Below are 8056 nucleotides of genomic sequence, written 5' to 3'. Positions count from 1 at the left end.
AGATATATATATATATATATATATATATATATATATATATGTGTGTGTGTGTGTGTGTGTGAGATACATATATGTATATGTGTGCGCGCGCAATGATGAGTTGAAGGGAGAGGGCCTTATCTTTAGACCTTTCTTGATTTGGAATGAAAATTCCGTTTTTCTTCGTAAAAGCTGTTTTGAGGACCATAAACACATTGGCAGCTTGAATGAGGCAATGATCAGTGTCATTGACATGAGAGTCAATATTCATTATGGACAAATTAATTTCATCAGTTTAAAAGATTCACTTGATGTATGTGGCTCATGCATGCTTATTAACACAAGAGTACAATAACTCAAGAATTAAGAGTTACAGGAATTTAAGAGACAAAAGTTATAAATGATAAATTAACTTTATTGTTCTTAATATTTGTAAGAGGTAGTTCAATTGGGTAGGACCACGCCTAATGAAATGGGGGTCACAAGTTTGAATTCTCCTCCCCCTCTTGTGCGGACATGTTAAAAAAGAAAAGAAAGAAAAGACTTATAACATTCATACTCTTTCTCTATAAATAAGAGTATGGTAACTAATTAAATATATAAAAGAAAAATGTAGTCAGGAAAATGCTTTAATGCGTGGACGTAGGTCATAAGCTGAACCACCTCTTCTTTGTTCTCATTTCTCTCCTCTAAATTTGCTCACACGCAAGGAGAGCTCGAGGAATTTGCCTCAAGATGAGAAGATAAGTATTCTATTTCTATGACGGTGATTTTAGTGTACTGGCTGCTTCACAATAATTAGTGTACCTTCAATGAAATTTCTTCAAGATTTCAGCATTGGTGGGGTTTTTGTAGGAGGCCCTTTTGTTTTCTGGCTAAATATTCAAACGCATTAGTTATATTTTAGGACCAGAGCCTTGTCTTTTGAGTGTTTGAATGGGATATTTTTATAATGTATGTTTGCAAAATTCTGTTTGGAGCAGACATTTAATTAATTTGTTTAGCTCTTTCGTTCAAATTAAGAGTTAAATTTAGAACTTTAAAAGTTGATTACTTGTAATGCCAAATACTAATTAATTAGTAATATTGCTACATACTACACAAAAATTCTACAAAGATGGATGCCACAAAGCAGATGTGGCAAGTAACCATGCATTGATTTTTTTTTTTTTCTCGCAATTAATGCTGATTTATAATGGCTAATAGACTTTAATTATACATAAGATTTATAGGATATTTATGGGATGTTGTTGTGGTACTTAATTAGGATTATACATGGACTTTCAAAATTATAACCAATCTAATTTACTTATGTGAGTCCATAAGAAGTAGCTAAATTGGCTAAGGACTACACTTAATGAAGTGAAGGTCACTAATTCGAATCCTCACTCTTATGCGAACATTTCAAAAAAAAAAAAAAAAAAAAAAAAAAATTTACTTATGTGGTCTACTTTCTGTGTTCAAGACTTTTCTACTTTATATTTTATATTTCACTGCTTTTTTTTTATTTTTTTATTTTTTTACGTGGTGCATGTATCCATCAATCCATTAGACACGCTCACACACTTCCTTGGATTTGGATGGTCTATACATAGGAGCAGGGTACTTAGAGAAGGTCTGCAGTAGTACTATCCAAGTAGATATATCCCAAAATGAAGGGCATTCTACTTAAAATAATCTGCCTTCTCTTGGCGTTCGCACTTTTCATCCCTTCTCCAATATTAGCTAGAGAATTAGCTGGTGAGTTTGATTTTACTAATTTACAACGTACTGAATTATGATGTTGTTGTTCATTGTGTTGGGTTTTACATAGCTCTTGCTCCTTTATGTTTTATAATATATTTGAATATATCTTATTTCCACCGATTGGTTCATTAATAATTCTTTTTAAAGTGATCGATAAATTCAAACCAAATTCACTTTTTGGGTATTACTGCATATGGATTATATATGGAACACAAGTTACACACACACACACATATATATATATTGTTTTCCTTGTTGGTTTCTTTAGATTGCTTATATATATTCTGATCATATCTCTCTGCACAGTGGCGGAGAGAAGCAGGGGCAACCTCGGGCGGTCGCCCCCGGTAAATTTTTTTTTTTTGGTTGAATTGTTTACTGCCCCAGGTAACAAAATTTTGTTTTTTTTTAAAATTAAAAAATAAAAAAGTAAAAAACTCCTCCAACTGTTTCGGTTTCACATTAAAATAAATAAATAAATAAAAAGTCAAGAAATTTAATGTTTATTTATCAATATTTGGCATTTTGTTTATCTTATTCTAAAACAATATTGTTGTTGTTGTTGTTTTTTTTTTTTGGTGCGTTTTATATAGTACTTTGGGATTTTTTTAAGCATCAACAAGTTTCAGAAGATTATTACCAATCTTAGATTTGTTCTTTTTATTCATTCATTTTAGGCTAATAGCTATCGGAATATGCTAATAATTTTATTATAATATCATTAGAGTATGAGAAGTAAACAATTATTAAAACAATACTTCGTAGCAAAATGAAAGATAAATTTCTTAAAGATAATTTACTTGTCTACATTGAAAGGGGAATTACTGAAAGCTTCGATTCAGATTTAATACTTAATGATTTTGTTTCTCTAAGACTACATAGAATGCAATTTTAGGCACTTTGTATTTTGTATTTTCCTTTACTTTTGTACTAGTGCCTACATGGTAACTAATATATCAATTTAGCATATAAATATGCTTTTTGTGATACATATATTGTGGTATAATTTTTTTTTATTATTGTATTTACCATATTATAATAAAAATATAATATATAAAGAGAAAAAAAATTATTTATCATTATATTTTATTATTTTATTGACGCCCTCGGTAAAATCAACTCTTGGATCCGCCACTGTCTCTGCAGATGGTGCAGCCAAACCTGATTTGGATGCTGGTAAGGGACACGTTATTGATCCTGGTAACAAAGGTAAGCCAGCAGTGCCATGTGGTCCTGGTGCAAGATATTCGAGTTGTATCGTCCCAGGCCCAAAGCCGAAGCCAAAGCCAGGAAAGAATTGTGGCCCGTACGTGCGTAATTGCCCACCTGCCTGAAAGCGTTTGAGATAAGAAGCATGATCAGCAGCTTGCTTATATATTCTCTACCGTCCACTACTGCTTAAGAAGACTATTATATATATATATATATATTTGGTTTTTGGGACTTCATTATTCTGATTGCTTTGATCATGTGCACTCAGAATTAAACCTACCTTTTTTTGTTTTTGCAATAATTAATGAACTCCAAAAACCTCTACAGTTTGATGTAATGTATGCAAAATAAAAGAGCTGACAGAGTCAGTTGTTATATATATTGAAAGGACTTTATTACAATTCTATATATGTATTTTCCTTTATCTGTATTCTCACAAAGTTCAAGCTAGAACTTAGAGCAATTATTTTGAGGCCGTAATTATTGGGAAAAAAGAAAAAAAGGGGGGGCAATGATATACAACTCATAATTAGCGGTATTCGTAAAAAATCTGAAAAATATAAATGAAAATGACATGATACCTTGTCTTATATGATCATATATATACTATTAAGAAGGAGTTTGATACACGCGCATGTCGACATGCACTAATCTCATCCAAAATTGTGGTCAAATCTGATCTAAGGGTAACTTGAAACATTTTAATAGTTTGCCTGCACTCATAATTAACACCATTAGAATGTAATGAACAAAATAAAAAAGAGACTTGCTGATCTAATATTGATCAAAAACAATATCTGGCATGGGAGGAATTGATCGAGCCCCTTTCATTCCACAAAATCTACCAATTAAGGTCGTGTACGTTCCAAAATTAACTTTAAATTTCTAATTGTGTTCTCAAATTAATATTAAAATGTCATGATCTTCAGTGTCTGAGGGGAGAGAGGCTTTAAATCCATGTCATCCACACCGGCCGGTTGTTAGAAATTAAAATATTATGAAAATTAAACGAATATATTGAAGATGAAGACTGGATTTAATTATTAACATGATTCATGATATATTACAAGAAACTTAAATTTATAATGAGATTTCAAAATTTTGAAGATATAAGTTATTAAGTTATAATAACTTTCAAATATCAAATCAATAAAATTAGTTCTTGCAATTCGATGATTTCCTTATAATAAATTAATAATCAATCTATCTCTTTATTTACTCCTTACCACGTACTTAAAAGGCAACTAATTGTACACGAAATCTATAATGAAATGCTTATCCTACAAGGACAGATCATCTGAAGATAGATTAGCAATGTCACACCATGATAATGGAATGATGGTATGGTATATAGCATACATCGAGAAATATCCATGAAGGCAAGTTTCTAGTGAAAAATCCAGCTTTCTGCTTTTGGGCATTGACTTGAGAGTAAATATACATGGAAAAATATCACCAGCTTAAAAGATTTACTAGCTAATTGATGTCGAGCATGCTCAACTTCAATGTCATGTAACCTTTAATTTTGGCATTGACATGGGAGGAGAGCTCTGGGAATTTGCAATCCACCATAATGCACTGTTTTTAGCCTATTATATATGTATGTATTTTTAATTTGGCGGTACTTAAAAACAAAAAAAAAAAAATTTCATTTGTGGTGACTTCGCAAATTAACACACTGTTATTATTATATTATATGGACCGTTAAATGAATTAACTTTAAATTCTTATTATGAAGGGATAGAGTAATGCTACAAACTCAACTCCTATGCAATTACTGTACAATTGACTTGATGTGGAGTGCTTATAAACTATTGGATCAATATTTAAATTTATTAAAAGATGCTCATAAATATAGTAGTTTATAGGCACTCTACATCAACCTAGTTGTATAAGAATTGTATAAGAGTTGGGCTTTTAGATTTACTCCGATGGATATTACCCATTTCAAACGCATTGCAAATAGTGTCGTACAACCCCCACTTTGCTTTGATTGTCTAAATTGGACCACTTGGGATATTTTTCTAAGGGAAATGCTAGACATCCGATGACTTCCTTTTCAAAAGTTGTTTTCAAATGATGTGTCATTATCCCATAAATTGATGACACACTTCTCAAAATAATAAATCTTATGAGATGGTGATACATCATTTGGAAACTAACTTTTAAGAGGAAAATTTGGAATGTGTAGCACTCCTCTTTTTCTAATTATGTTATTAGAGCAAAGAAAAATTTTCATAGTTGTTTTAAATTAAGCTTTGTGACTTTCGTAAATATATTTGCCGAATTCCACTCCATTTATAATGAAATGCATAGTATCGATTTCATTGTAAGGATTTAAATTAGTTGGAACATCTGATGGTATATATGAAGTCAATGTTGAAACATTAAAAAAAAAAAAAAAAAAAAGAATTGAAATATTGTGGAATTATATACATCATTAAATGCACAAACTTTAAATCTTGACCATAAAATAAATATTTTCCATTTCCTTGGAAATAGAAAAGATCCTTGTCCATCTTGAATTAGGATCCTCTCCATTTTATTTGAACTGGAGAATATCTAGTTAGTTATAGTGGAGGGGTATTTTTGTCCCCTTAAAAAATAAAAAGCCAAAAATACACATCTACTATATTTAACTAGATATTATTTAGTTCATTTGAATCGGAGAGGATCATGTTCCGTCCATCTTAGGGAGGATCAGGATCCCATTAATTGTCATTTTAAAACGCATTAAATGATAGTCGTTTTAATGCATGTATGAATGGAGACCTTTATGATATAAAGGTCTCTATAAATAGAGACCTTTATATTATAGACAAATCAAGTTAATGAGAACAATGTAACCCTTAGGGGTATTTCGAGTAGTGGATGTTGGTGTCTAACACCGAATCACTCGTAAGTTATTTGTGTTCATTCTCCCTCTTTGTGATCTATTAAAATATATTTTTTGTATATTCTAACAGCTTTGATGTGCACTCAAAATTATTCTCATTACTTTGATTTTGATACACATGTGACTTGGACTTGATCGAGACTTTTTTCGTCCAAAATAACGAGGCCAAACTTAAAGAACAAAACAAAAAGAGACTCTTGCTCTAATGATCAAAAACTAGTTACATCGATCTGGGAGCAATTGAGTGATCCCTTTCGATTTATATATATACACACACTAGTCCTTAGAACTTGAAGGCAACTTGTACACGAAATCTATGATGAAATGCCCAGCTTATATTAGCATATAGTGAAATAATAGTGAGATAGTGGTATATATGGTATATAACATTGTTCTTAATCGGTAGGGTTTGAGGTGGCATAGCTTTTGGGGACGTGGACATGAGGATTGCTTGAGAAATGAGGTTTGGCTCTAGTTGACATTAATGCCTTTTTTTTGCTAATGTATGTATAGTTTTGAGAGTTGTATACAATGTAATTAATTCATTCAGAAAGTTTTATATATATGTCGAACAAGGAATGTATAAGTATATTGTGAACGTATGTAATTATATATATTTCAAATTATTGATCTGGTATTATTTTTACAGTTTTTAGTTCAATTAAGTTTAGAAGAAATTGCAGAGCATTTTCAGCAGCTCCATGTACATAAGGCAAAATAATTCAAATATCTCGCAAGGCGTACGTTACAATTATTATGTGATATAATTAAGTGTGAAAACTATTTTTAGAAGTGTTTTCTGGTCCACAGTTTATAAAATATTTTCTATAAAATAGGTGCTTATTTTGAGAAACCAAAATAGATGTAAAGCCTTACTTATGTTTCAAATAATTGAAAGCTACCCTAAACTTTTTTTCTTAAATAATTAATAACTTAGCTCCTTTTTTTTTTTTTTTTTTTTTTTTTTTTTTTTTTTTTTTTTTTTTTTTATTTATTTATTTTTACGTGTCTACTCAAAAGGAGAGAGAAAAGAGGAGAATAAGGATTCAAATTAGTTATTTCTACTTCATGAAGAGTGGTCTTAAGGATTATCTTCACAAAAGTTAAGCAAATATTTTGTCAAAATATTTCCACAACAATGGAGAATACAAGTTTATAAAGAGTATTGTGTGTCGAGAAGTGACACATCAACATTATTAGATAATTGTAAAATAAAAAAAATAAGATCCAATGGTTAATTTGTTCGTTTATATATCTATTAAAAAAGAAATTCTAACTTCAATTTGCATGATGAGTTGGTGGGAGAGGGCGTTATCTTTGGACCTTTCTTGATTTGGAAGAAGAAGGTAAATTCTATTTTTCTTTGCAAGAGCTGTTTTGAGGACCATAAACACATTGGGAGGAGCTTGAATGAGTCAATGCTCAATATATGTCATTGACTTAAGAGCCCACACGCAATGTCATGCCCACACGTAAGGAGAGCCCTAGGAATTTGAGTCAATATGAGAAGATAAGTAGTCTGATTTCTGTGGTGGTGATTATTGTGTAGTACTGGCTGCGCAATAATTAGGAGGAAAATGTTTGAATTAATTGAGCAATGAGATTTTTTATAATGTATGTTCGCAAAAAAAATTTTTTGAGCAGATATTTAATTAATTTGTTTAGCTATTTCGTTCAAATTAAAAGTTAAATTTAGAACTTTAAAGGTTGATTACTTGTAATGTAATGTCATATACTAATTAATTAGTAATATTGCTACATACTATATACACAAAAATTCTACAAAGATCGATAATGCCACAGTTAATGCTGATTTATTATGGCTAATAGACTTTAATTATACATAAGATTTATAGTTATGTAAACTAAAGAGGGAGAGAGAAAGAGAAAGAGAAAGCTAATAATTAACAATAAGAGTAAGAGCTCCACGTACATTTCAGTTAGGTGGCCGGGGAATATCCAAGCTAATTTATTTATGTGGTCTGCTTTCTATTTTAGACTTTTATACTTCATATTTTACACTCCACTGTTTTTTTTTTTTTTTTGTGGGTAATTTCCTGTATCCTGCTTCATTTTGCTTTGTTATGGTGCATGTATCCATCAATCCATTAGCTAGACACGCTCACACACTTACTTGGATTTGGATGGTCTATAAATAGGAGTAGGGTACGTAGAGAAGGTCTGCACAACCAAATAGAAACCGAAATCATGAAGACCAATCTA

The sequence above is a fragment of the Corylus avellana genome, chromosome ca5 (genome assembly GCF_901000735.1).
Source record: "Corylus avellana chromosome ca5, CavTom2PMs-1.0".
NCBI classification, from domain to species: domain Eukaryota; kingdom Viridiplantae; phylum Streptophyta; class Magnoliopsida; order Fagales; family Betulaceae; genus Corylus; species Corylus avellana.
Note: the sequence above shows the minus strand (reverse complement) of the source record.